This window comes from Myotis lucifugus, unplaced genomic scaffold (assembly GCF_000147115.1).
Source record: "Myotis lucifugus unplaced genomic scaffold, Myoluc2.0 scaffold_271, whole genome shotgun sequence".
Classification (NCBI taxonomy): domain Eukaryota; kingdom Metazoa; phylum Chordata; class Mammalia; order Chiroptera; family Vespertilionidae; genus Myotis; species Myotis lucifugus.
The window spans coordinates 409,726-428,963 of record NW_005871319.1 but is presented as its reverse complement, the minus strand read 5'-3'; positions in this window follow the sequence as shown (position 1 = coordinate 428,963).

Genomic DNA, 19,238 nt, shown 5'->3' with positions numbered 1-19,238 from the left:
AGTTACCTGGGATGGAAAGGAGGCTGGACATAAGGAGTGGGTGGGGCCTTGATTTAGAGGGACACACAGTTCTTAGGACTTTTTTATATCTCCCTCCTGCAGGTGAGTTATTTTGGGTAGTACAGTCTGTGTCCTTGGAATACATTTTCTTTGTTGATTGAAATGCTCTACTATACTTTTTGCTACCTTATAGTGATGATCATTTTGAATTAAAAAAATCATTTTTCAACCCAATGACATAGAGCAGGTCATTTTTAAACCAAAAGTGCTGACTGAATGAATTTGGAAACTTAAAAAAAAATCATATTTCTTGAAGATTTTATAGAGCTAAAAAGAAAAGAGGAAGAATATTTGGATTCTGTTCATAGACACATTTTTGGAGTTTAATTTTTTTAACTTAATATATATGTAAATGTATATGTGTAAATAAATAAATCCAACTATTCCCTGCGATACTTAGCCTGTGATAGGAACCCTTTTCTTTACTTAAAAAGCAAAGATCATTTCTCATAGCGTTTTTAAATTAATTTTCGTTAAGGTAATAGCTCTTTAAAACAATGGAGCAAGCCGGAGAGATAAATTTGACATTTTAGAATGCTAAGGTCTTGATTCAACTGCAGATGAAGACTTTGGTTACTGAGGGACTTCGTTTTCTTTTTAATTAATTCCTTTTCCTGACATTTCTCCCATCATGAGGCAAATTTGTTTGTGGCGCTTAACCTTTAAGTATTATATCAGTTTTCACTGGAGTCATGCCGTGTCCAAGAGTAAGTAAATGTAAGACAAGAAAAGTTTTTTAAAAAAGGCAAAAGATCCTCAAACTAAGTTTGCAGCCAGGAAATTTCTTCTCCACTGACACTGAGCACTCATGTCCTCAAGTGCCTTTTTATATTTACCTTTTTGGTCCCTCCCCCAACCTTCAGTGCCCAGGTACCTTGTCTCCTGCTCTTCAGGTTTAAGCTCTCCATCTTATCCATCAAACCTATTCCTTGGAACAACAACAACAAAATTAACTCATACTATCTGCTCTGCTATCCCTTTCTTATGTCCACTTGTCAAAGCCTACTTATTCTTTAAGCTCACCTTTACTCTCCAAATCCCTACTTTCCCTTTCTTTATTATTTTCCATCTATCAAGTTGGAATTAAAGATCCTTTCTTTGCTCTCATACATTTAATAAATGTGTGCATTGTGACATCTACTACATGTTATTATCATGGTAATTTGTTTATATTCCTTTCTTTTCATTCTACATTTCACTGACATTTCAGCACTGAGGAGAAAGAAGTTCTAGCATCTGGCTTGAGATGGATTCATTTACTTCCTTTACTAGGAGTAAGGGTTGGGTAAGAGATACCTCCAGGGGTTCTAGTCTAACCTCCTTGGTAATGCAACCTCCAGGCAAATAGGATAATGGTATTTTCTGGGAGAAAGAGATATTACCTACAAAATGACTATAGTTGAATGTCCCTGACCAATGATTACCTATAGAAAATAGAACCCAAGAAATAGGAAGCTCCCTGAAAAAAGTTACATGGGTTATGGTATCATACCATAACCAAGGGCTATATAGTAAACTAGAGCAACTTTTTCTTAAAGTGTCAGATAGCAGATATTGTAGGCACGAGGGCCACCTGGTCTCTGTTGCAATTACTCCGTTCTGCTCTGTAGTGGGAAAGCAGCCATATACAACATGTAGCAAGTAGGCCAGACCTTTTCCTATGCTCTGTTGTCCCTGAATTATCTGTATCCTTGAAGTCATTAGTAAAGCTTGATTCTGAGTGAGATCCCTGATTTGTGTGGACCAGGTTTAATGACCCAATCCTGGATGTTAGCTCAGGCACTGTGATGCCTAATAGGACACAGCAGCATAAACATCTGAATGGTGAATATTTGTTGAAAATATTTACTCTGGGCCACTCATCTAAGTCTCCCATTCATCTAAGGCAGTGGTTCTCAACCTTTTGGCCCTTTAAATTCAGTTCCTCATGTTGTGACCCAACCATAAAATTATTTTCGTTGCTACTTCATAACTGTAATGTAAATGTCTGATATGCAGGATGGTCTTAGGCGACTCCTGTGAAAGGGTCGTTCGACCCCCAAAGGGGTTGACCCACAGGTTGAGAACAGCTGAAAAGGGCTATTTGTATCTGTAGTGAAGAGATGCAGGATTAGACATAAACTTTGCTGGTCTTGATTGGGAATCAGGTGGCCTATCCCAGTAAACCTCAAACTATCTCAAGCAGGTAATAATATTCTCTGACCTTCTATCATTGCCAATATTACTTATTTTTCTACAGGTATTTTGATTATACATATTATACAATTCTTGAAGGAACTTTCAACTAATCCAAGGTTGTTATTTTTTTTTTCAATTACATTCAATATTATTTTGTTTTAGTTTCATTGCACAGCATAGTGGTTAGACAGTCCTATACTTTACAGTGTTACCCCTGATATTTCCAGTACCCAACTGGCACCATACGTAGTTATCACAATACTATTGGCTATATTTCCCATGCTGTACTTTACACCCCCATGACTATTTTACAGCAGCCAATCTGTGCTTCCCATTCCCTTCATCTTTTTCACTCAACTCCCCTCCCCTCTGCCAGCCATCACTGTTCTCCATGTTGATGAGTCTATTTCTGTTTTGTTAGTTTGTTTATGTTGTTCTTTAGATTCCACATGTAAGTGAAATCATATTGTGTTTGTCTTTCTCTGACTGACTTATTTCACTTAGCAAAATACTTTCTAGGTCAGTGGTTCTCAACCTTCCTAATGCCGCGACCCTTTAATACAGTTCCTCATGTTGCGGTGACCCCCAACCATAAAATTATTTTCGTTGCTACTTCATAACTATAATTTTGCTACTGTTATGAATCCTAATGTAAATATCTGATATGCAGGATGTATTTTCATTGTTACAAATTAAACATAATTAAAGCATAGTGATTAATCACAAAAACAATATGTAACTATATATGTGTTTTCCGATGGTCTTAGGCAACTCCTGTGAAAGGGTCATTTGACCCCAAAGGGGTTGCGACCCACAGGTTGAGAACCACTGCTCTAGGTCCATTCATGCTGTTGCAAATGATAAGATTTCTTTATTTTTTATGGCCTATATAATATTCATATTTTCTTCTTCTTCTTCTTCTTCTTCTTCTTCTTCTTCTTCTTCTTCTTCTTCTTCTTCTTCTTCTTCTTCTTCTTCTCCTCCTCCTCCTCCTCCTCCTCCTCCTCCTCCTCCTCCTCCTCCTCCTTCTTCTTCTTCTTCAAGACCTTTTAACAATTCTTGTAATACTGATTTGGTGATGATGAACTCCTTTAGCTTTCTCTTGTCTGAGAAGCTCTTTATCTGACCCTCAATTCTAAATGATAGCTTTCCTGGGAAGAGTTATTTGTTTATAGGTCCTTGCTTTTCATCACCTTGAATGTTTTGTGTCAATCCCTTCTGGGCCTGCAAAGTTTCTATTGAGAAATTAGCTGAAAGTTGGCTCTAAATCTTGTTATGTCACCAACTCGCTGAATTACTTTGACCAAAATATACAATTTCTCTCTTGTAGAAGTGGGAAGTATGTCTTTCTCATCGAGATTTAAAGAGAAAGCTCATTTACAGGTTGGACGATGATTCTTGCTTTTTGTTGGCCTTTAGCCAGAAGTCACAGGCATATGCACATGTGTCATCCAGAATTACAGTCAAACATTGAGAAACCTCCCCTACAAATGTTCCTAAAAGAAAAGGGCACTTTTTCTCCTTCTAGTATGGTTTAGGAGCCATTGTAGTGGAAGGCTGAGGATGAACTGGAACAATCTCTTATTATCCTTTATAGTCCTCTTATCCTACTTCATCTGCTTCCCTTTGACACAAATAGTATTTCCCTCAACATGTTGGCTTTAAGGGGAAAAACCCACTACGCTAGTGCTGAATGCTAGTTAAGTGCTGATTAAGTGAGTTCTGAATGTATGTATATATGGCTTGACTGAAATGATTTATTCAGTGAGGGGAGAAGCTAATTCACACAGCGGTGCCCTAATTGGCATCAGAGAGGCATTTCCGCAATGCCCTTAGGAAAAGCAGGAAGTTGATTACATTAAAAAAATGCACAGGAAATAGGAGTACAAAGTATGCATGGAAGAATAAAGATGCAGTTCTTAAATAATTGCCCTCATGATATTTTTTTCCTGAGACGTTACCTTTGATTTAATGCAGGAGGGAGCACCTGGGAAAATTTCAAAATTGGAGTCCCTCCCATTTCTCCCCTGCTTATGCTAAGAACCCATGGCCGAGGATTCACATGCTGAATCTAAGAGAGGCAGGTAAAAAGAACAGTGGAAAACAGATGGCAGCAGTTACAACTAGCAAATTCCCAGTTGGTGGCTCTCACATTTAGAAGCGGGCATCTGTTCTTCTTCCCCACTGCAAAGTGGTTTTAACTCGGAGGTGTTAAAAATATCCAAGTTGCTGTTTTATTCATTTCTGCTATTTACTGACTTTAATGACTTACAGTATATCCAATGAAAAGTACAATGTTTACCCAAGTGGCAAGAGACTCAAAACAGAAATATGGGATGCTGTTGAAAAACCTTGTGGTCTACCAAACAGCATGTATATTTTCTAGGTATACCTTGCTTTATGAAATACATGGGCGTCTTAACATTTATTTGTATAAATTGAAACATGCTTTAAAATACACCTGGAGCACTTGATAGTTAAGGAATCCTGAGAGAGTCACAACCTCTCTGGGCCTCAGTCTCTTTCTCCACAAAATGGGAATAGTAGTGCCTACATTATTGTGTTCTGCAGGTCTGTTGTAAACAGTAGAGATAGTGACAGTAAATTGTGTTCAAAGCCCCTCAAATCTTGTAGATGATTAATAAGTGATAATGCATTCTATTATTTATGAAAATTTCTATTTTGAGATAAATATCCATTCATAAAAAATTGAAAATGTCAGGTATGCCTATATTCATGAGTAAGAACACCTCAAAAATGAGAGAAAAGAGGCAGTCATCATAATTATGAATAAAATATCAACAGCCTCTCATTTTTATGTTACTGTAAAGATGCCTTTCCCATAACCATTTATAACAGGTTCCAGGAATAGAGTCCTATTGAATGTCATTTAGCCCAGTGCCTGTAAAAGAGTAGATGATCAATAGATAATTATTGACCACTGGTTAACTCATATTTTCTTTTCTTCCTCCCTTGTTTTTTTGCTTTAAAACTAATTTATATTCATTGTAGAAAATTTGTAAACATAAAAGCATGTAGAAGAAATAAAACACAGTTTATAACTCAAAACCCATAGGCATACTTTTTAAGACTAATGTGTATCTTATATTATCACATTAAGAAAGCACTGAAATACGATTAATTTATGGATATTTTTTCTCTGCTCATAAAACATACTGAGTAATAGGTTTGTATACAAAGAGTGGGTTTGTAACCACATATTCTGACCTCACAAACACTCTGAGTAATCTTTTAGTGAGGCAGTATTACTATTAATTATCACTAACAATTACTGAGTTGTTCTGTAATAAGTACTATTTAAAGGCTTTATATGTGTATAAATGCATAAACATTATATATATATATATTTTACATATATATATAATTTATATAAAAGTATATAAATTAATATATATACATATATACATACACACATTCAGACCTCAAAACAACCCTATATATGCAGCACTATTATTTACAAATGAAGAAATCAGACCATTTGATATTAAAGAATATGCCCAAAAGCTCATGGCAGAGTGGTTGAGTTAGGACTAAATTGAAGTTAGGGGATCTGATTCTGTGATGTGCACTGAGCTCTTCTGCTTGTCTTTCATGAAGTTTAGGAGCCCAGATTTGGGGATCAGATATGTTGGAAGGGGTACACTTACTCCTCACTCCTCCTGTGTCCTTTCATGTGGAGAGACTTTCACTCCTGGTCACTTCCTGCTCCTTCATTCTTCTCTCTGCACATTAAGAAGATTGGCATCCTGTTTGTAAGGCCGTCTCGGCTGGTCATCACTGCCTTAGCCCTCCCCTCTCTTCTCTTTATGTGGGTTTACCAGTGTGAAGAGAAGAGGCTTCTCAGAGGCTCCTTGGCAGTGCAGGTTCTGTTTTCATGATTATGACCGGTATTTTTTTTTATTTTAGGGGCTGGGGGAATAAATTCAATTCAGGAGTGCATAAGTCAGCCTATTTACTTATAGTTGAGTCATCTTCTCCTTTTCAGCCGAGACACATGTATCCCAAGTTTGCTACATACTTAGGCATAGATTGAAGGGTTATTTATTGACCTTCCTTTACTCTTGGAAGATAGACCTAGAAACTTTTCTACTCCTCAGTGTCTTTGCTTGTGTGAAACCATCGGCAAGTTACTTCTCCAATCCATGCTTCGGATTCTTCGATTATACCACAGCACACAACTTCCCTTCCCCGTGGGTTTTCTGTTAGGCTTCCATTAGTTAAAATGTACAAAAGCACTGGGGAAAATTTTTTTGAAAAGAAAGTTGAAAAAAACAAAGATGCAGAAGTTTGGCTTGAGATCAGCGGGCTAAGGTTAGAGGGGAGAGGTGACTTTGGGTACCTGGAGTACTTGTCTTTCTGGTCATGCTGTGACCCAGTCCTCATGGACCCACGCCTGAGCTTTGCTCATGTAACTTCATCTCTTCCTCAGGAAACCCTGTGATATTATGTCCATGTTACGATGTGGACAATGAGGCTTAAAAAGGCGAAGCAACTTGCCAGAGTCACATAGCTTGCCAAAAGAAAGGCTGGTATTCCAAACTAAATCTGGGGTCCATGTTCTTTGCAGGACAAGACTCTCATGGTTATAGCAGGACCTGGGATGGTGAGCATGGAGTTGGATACTCAGGTCCCCTGTGAGTGTGGCGAGTGTCAAGGAGATCACTAAAGAACAGCAGAAAGATGCCTTGAACCAAGCAGAAGAGCCTTTGCATGGCGTGCAGGAGCAACGGCTTGCATATAGGCATGCAGGTGCAGTGATTTTTAGAGGAATGCTTTTACTCTATCTATCTATCTATCTATCTATCTATCTATCACTTGTCTAATTATAGTTTGATTTTTAAATACTGGTTTTTAAAAATAGAACCATACAGCTCAGCTTGTGATCATGTTCTCACCATTCAGAATCCTACTACTGTGTTTTTTCTACGACAATCCTACTTCCTCCAGTAAGATAACCAGCAGTCATCTCTTCTTGCACCACTGTCAGCTTTCTCAACTCATCTGAGAGGTGGAAATTATCTTTGCTCCCATTAAAAGAAAACACACTCAAAGCGATTGAATACTTTGCCCTGGGTCACACCCCTAGAATGTGCAGGGCCTGGTGCTCATGCCCTTCTCTGTCTGTTTCCAAAGCCCCTGCTCTTTTTGCTCTTTCTCTCATGAACCAGTTGATTAAATATAAATGGGGAAACTTCACTAGATGGCTTTTTCCTCAAAGGAAGCCTAGGACCCCTTCTCTGCTTGTAAGTGGACACATTAGTATGACCTCCATGTCCACCTGTGAATGTCCGATCAATTCTGAAACTGGCAAGGACAAACTCGGGCAAATAGCTGCTCTTTACAGCAAGTCTGGAATTGGAAAGAGAATGGCTCTGCTCTGTGCCATGAATTTTTCAGTAGGAAAGTTGCAAGGGATGTATATGGTGTTGTTTTTTTTGAAAAGCTCCATATGAGAAAATCTTCCACAAGGGACATCCCTTTTACCAACTTGGCAAAGACTAAAAACGCAGAGCTGCCAGGATCAAAGTGTATTTACAATGTGAAGAACTATCCCCTGACAATCAAACTGGAAGGGGGAGGTTTCCTTTAATCTTTTTTCCTTTGTTTTATTGTGTGTGTGTGTGTGTGTGTGTGTGTGTGTGTGTGTCCGTCCTTAGGAGAAAATTCTTTCTTATTTTCTTTTGCTGACTAATTCTTCCCTTTAATCACGTTCATCTCAAGACTCCTAGCAATTCCCCCATTTACATTAAGAATGAATATAAATGCAAGTCATTTCTGAGTTTCTATTTCAGGGCATTTCCCCCCATCAGTTCAAAGGTAAGCAACAGAAAGTTGAAGTGAGAGCAGCACTGAGATTTCAGCAGAGTTGAAGTTCTCCATCTCCTCTTTCTCTCTGTGCATCCCAGAGTTGTGGGGGAAAAACGTGTCCTGTGGCAACAGAGAGGTGATCTGAATCAATCAAAGATCATTTATAACAGTTATGAACTAGAGAGAAAAAACAGACTTTGAAAGATCTCCAGAATCCAGGGAAGTTATATAAAGAGAGCCAGAGGTAGTTTCCTATAAAGAAACTTAAGATTTTTCGTTAAGGGGCTTCCGTGCTTAGGATTTTCCAAACTTTATTTAATGTGCCCTATTTTTTAGTACAAATGCCAAAATAAGGGGAGAGAATTATTGTGCAGAGCTCCTTGTCTGGGGTCAACAGTGAGTGCACACAATTGATGCCAGTGTTCACATCTGAGTCGTTCTTTTTAAAAAGCTTCAATTTATCAAGAAAAAATCATCATTATTATCTCATTATACTATGGGCCCTGGATATGAAAAAAATTGATTACCTGATCTTTAGTTCCTTACACTATTCTAGCTCTCTCTAATTTTGTTGCTTGGGGATTATTGGACTATCAACACTCTTCCTGAATAATCAATCTGGTTAATTTAGCCTATAAACCACTTTCCCCCTTGTGTCTGGTATAACATATTGTTTAGTAATGTGCCCAGTAAAGCATAAGAAGTAACTCTCGCAGAAATGGAAAAGGAAGCTGCACTCAGATTTTGAACTTAGGCATCTTGCATTTTACCCGTCGGCCTGGCTGCATGGTAAATGGCTATTTATTTTGTTTTTAGCCATATGACTAACCTTACCTCATTCTGCTCAGCAGCTGGACAAAATACGCAGTGCTATATTGTGAAGCGTTACTCATTCTTTATTGCTTTTATGACAAAGCTGTCCCTCCACATGTCTGCTCTGCCCTTTGACCCAAGGCGTTTGCTTCAAGTAAACATGCCAGATGGTGAAGAAAGTGATGGGTCAAAGAACAACCCTCGAGGGTCAAGAGTCACCAAATCCTTCTTCACAAAGCAAACTTAAAAGCAACAATTTCACCAAATGTCTTGGAGCACTTTCACAGTGGAAATGAAGGAGGGGAGGCTAGGCCTTAATTACATATTTTGCTTTCATAGCCTAATGGTTTTGGGTGCAATGTCTATTGGCTAATTTGGATGTAGGCAATTTATGAGAAATAAGAAAACAAGTTGGACAGATGGATCAATCTTATATACAGCAAAGAGCAAGGAGGTGAAGAGTTTAGTTTGTCTGTGAATGAGCATTCTTAGCTCTGGCCAGAAAATCACAGAGACAATTTAGATTCTTTTTCTTTTTTTTAGGGGTGATTATTGAAAGTTGAGGAAAGACATGCCATTGTCTAAAATACACTGGACCCCTAAAAAGGCTCTGGTAACCCCACAAGAAGCATTCAGATGAGACAGTCCTTTTCTTTGTTTAGTGTGTGCTGGGGGAGTCTAGGTGTATGAGCATTTGTGGAGTTACTGCAAATACCGTAAGCACTAGGATGTAGAGAGTTTTTATATTGCTGTTTTCAGAAGTAATGTAGCAAAATGTTTATTAGCTATTTGGTAGGACTGTGTATTTTAGAAAGAACATTAGAGCAGTAGTTACTCCTTGCAAATAAGCTGGCCATAGATAGGTACTGTTAATTCTCTTGCAGATACATAATTATGATAGTATAAAGTACTAATAAAATGTGTTAGATTTGTACATAGGATCCTAAAATATTTAAAAAATAATTTACAGAGTGAACAAATTCTGAATTTTTCCTATTAAGGGCATTGAGATACACCCATGGGTTTAGAATTCTTTCTGGGCTAAGTATTATCATGTATGATTTTCAGGATTAAGTGTGTCTCTCTCAATTGCTGAGACACAGTGACTTTTTAAAATGAATTCTCCAACTGGGATACAGTATAAAATAGAGAGTATAATTGGCATTCCAAATGTAGAGGTTATTTCTAAGGCTAAATTTATGTCCTTAATAAGTTACCAAGCTTCCATGAAACATTATCCATGAAAAGAATGGTGATAAAAGTTACTCTTCAACTATTATCAAATTAACACTCACTAATATTAATTCAATATTAATAACCATCAGATATTGAGTGGCTACTATGGGCTCATTCCTAATTTAATTTTTCTAACTCTAGTAAAAGCAACGGCAATTAATATTTAGCAGTTACCAATTACCAATTGCTGAGTTTATTGCTTTATGTATGTTTTCTCATTAAATCCTCAAACAATCCTACAAAATAGGCACAGTTCTTAGTGCCATTTTATAAGTGAGAAAACTGAGATGCAAGCAGATTAACTCACTAACCTAGATCGTAAGATCTAGTTCAACAGCAACAAAGTGGCTAAGCTAGAAGTAGAATAAAACTCTATGGCTCTCCATGGCCTATCTTTTCCCTTACTGTCATGCCAAGGATGCTGACTTTGACGGTTAGGAATTATATTCCAGGATGGGGTCAGGTGGACGTTGAAAAGTCTCTCACTAAATTTCCTATCCTCAGAGAGAACTTTCATTTTCCCAGATAGATACTAAACAATTTGATTTTCAAAAACTCTAGGGAATGATATGTCATCACATCACATTATGATTATCATTGTTACAAGGATTTTATTTTCCTTAGAGACTCTACCAATATACAAAGCTTCTAAAAGGTAGATCTTTTAAACAGTAGGAAGGAACAGAAATGACTTAAAATGACACGACAACATCGTTGAAGATGTAAGTCCCGGAACTTCTCTAACGCTTGCTGTCTCCAAATTACTTACTTGACACTTTCTGAATTATTCACAAATGAAAAAAGACACCGAGTTTTAGACTTGGTTATTAAAATGTTTTAAAAAATAATTCATTTAACCAACTTTTATCTGTTGAATTAACAGGAGTAACAGCTTACATGGAGGATTTCCTAGAGTGATCTGGGATCATATTTTCTTGAGAATTGATGAACAGGGTAATGATGAACAGGGCAGTGTTTGCTGTATATACCTCCTTTCCCAGGATTTGTCAATGTCATGGCCAGGTCCCCCGCATTGGTTATTATGGCTGCATAACAAATCATCCTACAACTTTCTGATTCATTATAATAATACTTATTTACTATCTCTCTTGGTTCCTGTGGGAGGTTCTGGCTCAGGGTCTTTCATGAATTTACTGATAGATGTTGGCTGGTGCTACTGTCATTTGAAGGGCTGGAGGATCCCCTTCCAAGGTGCCTCCTCATATGACTGGCCAGTTGGTGCTATTGTGTGTGGGAGGCCTCAGTTCCTTTCTACATGGGCTGTTCCATTGGGCTGCTTTGAGTATCCTCATGGCATGGCGGCTGGCTTCGATTAGAGTGAGCAATCTAAGAAACCAAGGCAGAGTCTGTAATACCTTGACATCCCCTCAGAAATCACTCACCGTCACTTCTACCATATTCTTTTGGGGTCACATCGGGTCTTAAGGGGCCATTTTAGAGGCTGGCTACCATACTCTCCTGTTTTATCCACTCGGAATCATGGCAATGATCAAAATCTGCTGTTGTAATGATAGCTGTTTCTTCTCTCTTTCAGAACTTAAGGTCCTTTGGTGCCTATGTCTTATAATTTGTATGTCTTATAATTTGTTTTCTCTTTCTTTAGTGCCTAGGTTTAAGAAGCCTTTGTGTGTGTGTGTGTGTGTGTGTGACCCCTTCCTATTCCTTCACCCTGAGTGTGGACTTGGTGGCTGTATTAGTTATTTGTTATTACAGAACAAACAACATTAAATCTTAGGGATTTTAAACAACAACCATTATAATTATGTGGTCAGCAATTTGGGCTGGCTAAGTTGGGTGGTATGGGGACCATTCGTCTTGCCTGGGGTCACTCATGCAACCCAAGTCATCTGACAGCTTGAAAGGGGCTGGAGAGTCAGAGATTACTTCACTCAGACGCCTGGTGCTTGGCAGATTGTCAAATCCTGGATTCTACTCTATGTGGCTACTCCAGTAGACTAGCTTGGTCTCATTCACATGGAGGTTGCAGAGTTTCAACCACAGCTAGGAGAGAGTATAAGCAATTTTCAGTTCTCTGCTTGTACAGATATTACACTTACTAAAGGAAGTCACACGGGCAAACCCAGATTCAAGAGACTGAGAACTTGATGTCACTTCCTGATGGGAGGATTGGCAAAGTCACGTTGCAAAGGGGAGTGATACAGCGTGGGTGGAATCATTATGACCATCCATGTAGTCAGCAAAAATAGCTTTCTTCTGTGCTCATGGGTAGCCTTTTCTTGCCTGTGTCACCCCCTAAGGTGTACACTCACTGAGGCAAGGCCTTGACTGGCTTATTTGCTTCTGTATCCCAGCGCCTTTTCTACTGCTACATAAATATGTATTGAATTGAATATGGAAACACTTTCAGGATAAAGAGTTTGTGGAAATTGAAAGACTGTGCTTTATTGACAATTTTGACTGGATTAATGATTTAACTGCTCAATCCAGGCAAACAAAGCCATTTGATTGTTAAAAAGTAGGTTATTAGTTGTTTGAACTGACTAGCCGTTTGGTCAAAAAGGTTGGAGAAATTATGGGGTGCAGGCAAAATTAAAGTATAATGTGCCAATCAGTGTCAGTTTAACAGTACTTCCTTATTGCTGGCTCACATTAGACACCTTTACATAGGATACTGTTGATATGATCCCAAAGTGTACTGGGTGGTTAAAGTAACAATCGTGAACTTGTTAGTAGCAGTAACACCTTTACCTTTAGTATTCAATGTAGAGTTCTGTTTTTTCATCTGTGGCAGTGGTTTCTAATTTCATATATATATATAAATATATATATATATACATATGTTGTATAAACAATCTAAAATTCCCAGAGAGAGAGAGAGAGAGGCTGTATTAACAATCTAAAATTCCCAATTTCATTTTATCTTGACCAGAATTTTATCAATAGAATTGCAGTATGGCTATTCTGATTATTTTATCCTGATCTTAATTATGGAATATCTGGATTAGTGAGAAAAAAAAGCAAATTGATGTGTACTTATCAAAGCTTATTAAGTAGATACTCTTTCATAGCATGAGGTCCATGCAAAAAAATAGTAAAAGGAGTGCTTTGCTAAAAGTTGGGAGACAGGGCTAAGGACCTTAAAGTATAAGGTATCCAATATAGCTATAAAAACTAGGCTTCATGAAAATCATATGAATTAAGACAGTTATGACAAGGATGGGTGTGTTACTTATCTAATGCTGTGTAAAAAATTATCCCAAATGTAGTGGTTCCAAACAACAATAATAATTATTATTTATTACCTCTCATGAGTCAGAAATTTAGACAGGGTCCCATAATGTTTGGTGCCTCAGCTAGAATAACTGAGAATAAGGGCTGGAATAATTTGAAGGCTCATTCACTCACCTGGTTGATGCCAGGGAGCCTAGTTGGATTATTGGTCAGAACACCCATGCACAGTGTGGCCTGGGCTTCCTCACAAATTGGTAGTTGGATCACAAGGATAGACAGAAAAAAATGAGATAGAAATGGAGAAGAGAAATAAAAGATAGATAGGTAGATAGATAGAGAAAGCCAAAGTTGTATTGTTGTATATGACCTAGTTTTTGGAAGTCACGCATTATCACTTCTGGTGCATTCTATACATGTAGGCCTTCAAAAGTACAGTGCAGCCTGGTGTCTAAATGTGGGGAAATAAAATCAGTCTCTTAATGGGGAGTGGCAGAATGCTAAAACAGAGGCACACGGGGAACCAGAAATATTGCTGTGGCCAATTTTGGAAAATATAATCCTCTATCATGGAGCAGAAGTAATTATGATCACATTGTCTTTCTGACTTGTTAGGTTTTTGAAAAATACACTAATATAGAATTTTTGACTTGTGGTCTAAATAATAAATATGATTAATAGTGTTGGACGTTGCTCAGAATGTTGATTCTAGAGGGAAGGTATTAATTAGAATACCTTTCAGAGAATTCAGAAAACATGAGCAATATTCTTTTTGTCATATTGGTGCTGCATTTTTATTGCAAGTGACAAAAACTGAACTCAAATTGACTTTATGAAAAAAGGGCATTTATTGACTTATGTAACTTTACGGAAAAGTTTTGGGGTAATGGTGACCATAAGTACAACTGGATAAAGGCCTCCAATGATGCTGTCAGCAGTCAGGTCTCTCCATCTCCCAGCTTTGCTTTTCAAATTTTATTTCTTAGGCAACCTTTCCTTAAGTCTTAGAAAAAGAAGGTAGCAGCAATTCTAGGCTTTTATACTTTTAGCTTAACAGTTCCCATTGAAATAGTGGGAATTTCCCCCAATAGTTTCAGCCATTGTTCAGAGTACTAAGACTCATTGGGCTGGACTGTAAAAAAAAAAAAACAAAAAAGACTATGACTATACTAATTTCTGAGTGCTTATGATTAATTAGCAAAGCTTGACTCAGATTATGGGAGCTAGAGCTTGGGGTTGGCCTCATCCAGATTTCATGAACTGAGAGCCCGAGTTCACCTTGAACTGGCCTTTCACAGGGATAGTAGGAGTAGAATCCTGAGGCACCAGTGCCTGTGGAGAGAACCCTCGCCAGCTCTGGTGGAGGGGATGACTTCGGTGGTCAGTGCCATAGAGAAAAAGATCGAGAGCTGGAGCCTGTGGATTGATTTGATGAGTTATGTATCAATCTGACCTCATTCTTATGCATTTATTTCACACACAGTTATTGAACATCTAATATGTGCCAGGAATGGGATTTTATATGTTTAGCTAGTAGTGAAACTTGCGTGTAAGTGAGAATCAGACTGGGTTGGCAGGGCTGGCCTATGTGTGGGGATGAGGCTGGTAGAGAACAACTGTGTGAGGACCTCAGAGCTTCTTGGAATGTTTCATGCTGAGAGGAGGTAAATTTGAAGGAAAGCGAAAGCCTTCGCAATCTGAAGGGAGAGGCAAGTGCAGCAGTCTCTCCCATTCAGAACAGTTCCCTAAACCCAACCCTCCTTGGTTTATATATGAATCCGAAAGAAAGCAGTGGGGTTAGAAGTCAGAATTAAGGGAGGTGTAAGACAAGTGGCACTGCAACACCCTCCTGCAGAGAGAAACCCAAAGAAACACAGTCTCCCACTTTGCCGCTGAATAACAGGGTAGATTTGATATCTGGAGGACTGCAGTGCCTCAGATGGCAGCAAATAGCAGTTCCCGGTAAAATTCTAGCAGGCATATGTTCAGGCCGATGGGAGACTTTATTTCTTTATGAGCTTGTATTTGATATTCTTTGGGTACCCCCAAGAATACCTGGGAGCACTTTTTACAGCAGGAAAGTGAAGGTCAGAACCATAAAAATGTGGGTTTTACAAGAGGGCGTTTGCATTATATCTAGTGTGGTGTAGTTCAATAGTTCTCAGTACTCTTGGGTTACTATTTATTCTTCAGTACAAGGGGCTGTAGAGTGGCCCAGAATTTAGAAGATTTTAACTTCAAAAAGTCTGAATTTTAGACTGCTGCATGAAAAACCATAGTAACATTCATGGGCATGTTGCAAGTAGCCATCACTATTTCTCAAATATACTGATTACACAATCTGCAATTTAAAAGATGGCCATGATTATCTAACTGATCTCCTGGGATGTTATGTCAGAGACGTTTGGTCTTGTCTAAGATCTTGCACAGAAGTTGGTAAAATATATATCTCTTTAAACTGCTCTAGTCTCAGATACGTGAAGGGAAAATTAGCACTGTGCTAGACCAGAAGAAATAAAAGAATAAGACAATGAAATTACACAATAATGGGCTCTAATTAAAGTATGTTTAAGGACACCATTGAGAAGCAAATGGAAACAGAAAAGTTCACAGAGGAAGATATTTGAATTTGACTTTAAAAGATGAATTGAAACAAAATAATTCTATTCTCATTTTACATATATTCATCAGAAGGAATCAGGGCTTTTATTTATACCTTAAAACCAATCATAAAAAAATCAGAAATAAATTGTAGGTAGAGTTTATATAGAGCTGCATCTATCATACGTACCTCTGACTTGAAAAGGAATGTTTACCAAAATACTTTCATTTTCTTTATTAATTTGATGAGGAAATGCTACACACATACACACACACACACACACACACACACACACACACTAGAGGACCAGTGGATGACATTTGTGCACTGTGGGGGGGTCCCTCACCCCAGCCTGTGCCCTCTCACAGTCCGGGACCCCCTGGCAGTCAGACATCCCTCTCACAGAACGGGCTCTTGCAGTTCGGGACCCCTCGATCCTTACCGCCTGGCTGCAGCGGAGGCGGGAGAGGCTCCAGCCGCTGCCACTGTGCTCTCCAGCCATGAGCCTGGCTTCTGGCTGAGTGGCACTCCCCTTGTGGTAGCGCACTGACCACCAGGGGGCAACTCCTGTTTTGAGTGTCTGCCCCCTGGTGGTCAGTGTGCGTCATAGCAACCAGTCATTCTGCCATTTGGTCAATTTGCATATTAGGGTTTTATTATCTAGAATATATATATATATATATATGAATTTATGTATGTTTTTAAAATGTTCAACTATTTTATATAGTAGGACACTAAGTAAGATTTTATTTGAGAAAAAATATCTGTTCCTCATAATAAGGTTGAAAACGATGGAGGTAGAAACATTTTTTTAAATAATAGTTTTTTTTATTGATTTTTAGAGAGAGAGGAAGCGAGAGGCAGAGAGAGAGAGAGAGAGAGAGAGAGAGAGAGAGGTGATAGCAAAACACGTTGACCTGGGATCAAACCCACAACTTGGGCAGGTGCCCTGACTGGGTATCAAACTGGCAACATTTCGGTGCATGGAACGATGCCCAACCAACTGAGCCACAATGGCCAGGGCAGAGGTCGGAACATTTTTAATTGGTTATTTAACTTAGAAATGGGGCTCCTAGTCTTAGGATTTTTCATTAGTGCTGAAGTGGTTTTTTTTTGTTGTTTTTTACCTATTGACAAAATGTTGAAGTGCTTTGCTAAGTTCAAGAGAAGGCTATCTATCATCCTGGTTGTCTGCCTGTGTAACACAAATGGCATTTGTAGTAAAGGAGTAATGATGGCACAGATCAGCTCTGCCACTAATTAGCTGTGTGATCTGATCAGGTACCTTCAGCTCTCGAAGCCTTGGTTTCTAGTGGCAATACCTTAGCAAGTGAGACAAAGATCAGACATATTGATCTCTTGGTAAATACTTATTATTTTATTTCATAGTAAATTTGACACTGTGTTATGATGTATGACACAGGTAGAGATTCTGATGATTAGTATTGTTAGATTGAAGATAGTGGAGTCAAATTGTCCTTGTTATTGTTAGTTTTCAATAATAAACTTAAAATAAGACCTCAACTATTGAGTCAATCATGGGACAAGAACCTTATAAAATGAATAGATGATTGATGATAAATATAGGATGTCACTATCCTAGGTATTTTACAGCACTCATGAATGCATGTGACAAAAAACAAAAATACTTGAATTTGCTTTGGGGAAAAATTTCAATGTCAGACAAACTGCCAACCTGGAGTGTAGAGCTGTCAGAGCTCGCTGGCAGGGCCAGATGCAAGGGTCAAATTAGGCCTTCGTAAGCTTTCTTTCTTCTGATCCTTTCTTGACCACCTCTTTCCATTTCTGCTTGACTTTTTTCTGTGGTAGGTTCATCTGTAGCCAGATTTTCTCTCTATGATGACACGTGGTAGGTCCAGTGTAACATCCTACCTGTTTAGCAATTCCTGCAAAAGTCCCAGGTGTCATCTTTGTCTCTTGTTGCTATGTTACATGCCCATTCTCAGAGCCAGTTGTCAGGTCAGCCCCAACCAAATATTAAAGGCTGAGAATAGGACAAGGCTAGCCCTCCAAAAGCAGAAAGAAGCTTTTGTCACCAGAAATGGGAGTGCTGGGAAGATGTCCTTTACTGTCACTTCGTAAGTGCTGGACAAGTTCTTGATGTTTCTAAACCTTACATTCATTACGTTCTGCTGATGGGAATAATTACTCCAAATGATTAGGTTCATAATTAAATGGTTTAAGGATTAACAAGCTTCCCAGAGTAGTTGGCATTAGGCACCTTCAGTACATCTAATTCTTTCCCTGGTTTTAGCAGCATGGGAATAAGATTTGTGAGGAAACCAAGTGTGAAAAAAGGAGTCAGTGAAACTTCTACCACAATTTCACTTTCCTTTTGATCTTGTATATGTATAAATGGAAAGCATGGATACCTGTATATTTCGATAGGTCTGGGCTACTTCAGGCAGCAAGCATACGTATCCTGTGCACGAGGGGATAACTTTAGGTCTTATGTTCTTTCAGCACCTCGCAATACTTAGGTAGTTCCATTTACCTACCCGATAGAAGCTGTCAGACCCTAACTGCCCATGCCCAAAATGCCATCACGATCAGAAATACCCGAATGAGCTCACTATCTGTCACGTCCTAGAGAATATTAGCCTCCCTGGGCACTGGAGTCAGGAGAATCGTGGGGCTATCAGTCAATGTGTTGATTGGTAATTTGCTGCGCTCCTGTTTTGCCCTGTTAGTGTGAGGAGAAAGCTGCGGTAATATTGACACACCCCGAGGAGCATGCAGTGATTGGAAGGTGTTGTTGAAGCCTTGGTTAGGTCGCTGTGGAAGTGCTAAACGTAATTAGTTGTAACTGATCTGAACTGTCAAAGAAATGCACGGGAGGAAGGCTGTGGGGTATCCTTTAAGTTCCTGATTGATTTTTGCTGTAGGTTGTTTTTGTAATTTTTCTAATAACAAATACTGTGACAACAGCCTTTCTTCCAGCATGTTTTGTGATCTTCAGTTTCTCGGTTCTGACATAATCCATTAGTGGCTGCATTATCAGCACGATAAGCCTGGGTTAAAACACAGCGCTGGTCAAGTCCCATTACAATGAAAACCTTTGTTTAACAAAATGGTTCCGAGTCTCTCTCCATGGCAGAATGAATCCAGGTGGCGTAGAATAAAACATTTTGGTACCACAAAGCATTTGGAGATTCTCTTTAAAATCCTCTTAAGTAATTATAAAATCATTCATTGCTTATTCAACAATTTAAAAATATCTACTGTGTCTACTGCTTGGCCTTGAGCCTCCAGCAGTGGATAAAACAAAATTCCTTTTCTCAGAGATACC